Source organism: Phytophthora infestans, genomic scaffold (assembly GCF_000142945.1).
Source record: "Phytophthora infestans T30-4 supercont1.59 genomic scaffold, whole genome shotgun sequence".
Taxonomy (NCBI): Eukaryota; Oomycota; class Peronosporomycetes; order Peronosporales; family Peronosporaceae; genus Phytophthora; species Phytophthora infestans.
Window position 1 is genome coordinate 231,373 of NW_003303700.1, and position 1,565 is coordinate 232,937.

Here is a 1,565-nt window from a genome sequence, read left to right on the forward strand (position 1 = left end):
CACGACAGGCTGCGCAACAGCGGGAGGCCGATCACGGCAGGCTGAGCGACAGCAGGTGGCGGGGCCACAAGACGCAACAGCAAGTCGATCTGACCTTGCAGCTGAGCGACTTGACGCTCAAGGTCCACGACTCGGTTCTGAACCGACTGTGGTTGTTCAAACCAGTCCACGCGGTGGTTCGTCTCATCGAGACCATCTGCAAGGCGACTCAGAGAGTCAGTCGTATCATGGAGATACTGGTTCAGGGAACCCACACGTTGCTCCAGCGCGAACACGTCGCTGCGACTCGCGACGCGAGAGTCCAGCTGAGGCTCGGCCTCCTCCTGCTCTGCTCGACGAGCACGGCGAGCTCCACTTCCATGTGGAACGCCTGGTGGCGAGGCGCAGGCGCCAGGGTCGTACTCAGTACCTTGTGAAATGGAGGGGTTATCCTCACTCACAAAACTCTTGGGAGTTTGAGGTTGTCCTCCGGCAGGACTGCCCTGACGTCGTCGACGCTTTTGATCGGGCACACTCACTGCCCCGCCGCTACGGCGTACGACCGCGTCGTCAGGCGCCGAGCGCTTCCCGCCGCTAGAACGCGGGGATGACAGGTCGGTGGCTGAGCTCAAGCTCCGACCAGTGGCTGGAGCAGCCGGCTCATAGGAAAGAGCGGTGCTCGCAGCATGAGCAAGAGGTGGTGACGCCTCGAGGTGATGGGGACGGGGTCCCAGTGTTAGTCGACGTGCTTTTGACTTAGCGAAGTCTAAGCGCAAACGTCTCTCAAGACGAATATCAGTTTCAGAGAAACTTGCTCGAAGAGCATTGTAGGAGGGGAGCCGTCGAGCTCCCTCCACCCAGCTTCGGAATTGTGCTTCATAAGCACGCTGGGATTCCCCAGGGTTGAGAACAACCGGGATGGTTCGCATAGAGGGAACCGGTTGGCGGTTTAGCTGCATCTGCAGGCGCGCCTGATACTCCTGAGGAGTTGTGACTTGTGGAGTCAGATATCGCTCTCGGAGCCGGTGCCGTTGCACTTGCTCATCAGCAGTCGAGGCCGCAGGCCCACACGTGTACGTGTTCAGCGGCTGCTGCGCCGCGAGGCGGGCCGCTTCGGCAGGGTTCCGCGGCTGGAAGCCGTAGTCACGGCGTGACGTTAGAACAAGTGGTCGGACCACAGGTCGGAACGACTGCGAGCGCTGCTCATTGGACAACTGACGGCCTTGGGCCTCGTCCAGGTCATTCGTAATGACGTTGTGATCGTATCGATCTTCCTCGTCATACCGCGACGATAGCGGTGGCGCATCGCGCAGCGAGCGAAACGGATTCGAACGTTCAGAGAACGGATGCGGTGTCCGCAGGTCTCTTCTTGTTGGAGATCGCGCCGTTGAGCGGCTAGACCTCACAGAGGAAGCTGGGGAAGACGCGGCACCAGCGTGCGACCTCGGAGAGGTTGGGTTGGAGTGATCCTCACTACCCATGGGCTCGTCGTAATCGACTTCGCCCTCTTCGAGTTCCGAGAACAGACCATCGTTCCCTCTGGGCGGCGCCCGCGGCTCTGACGAGCTTTGAGCTTTTGTCTCTTC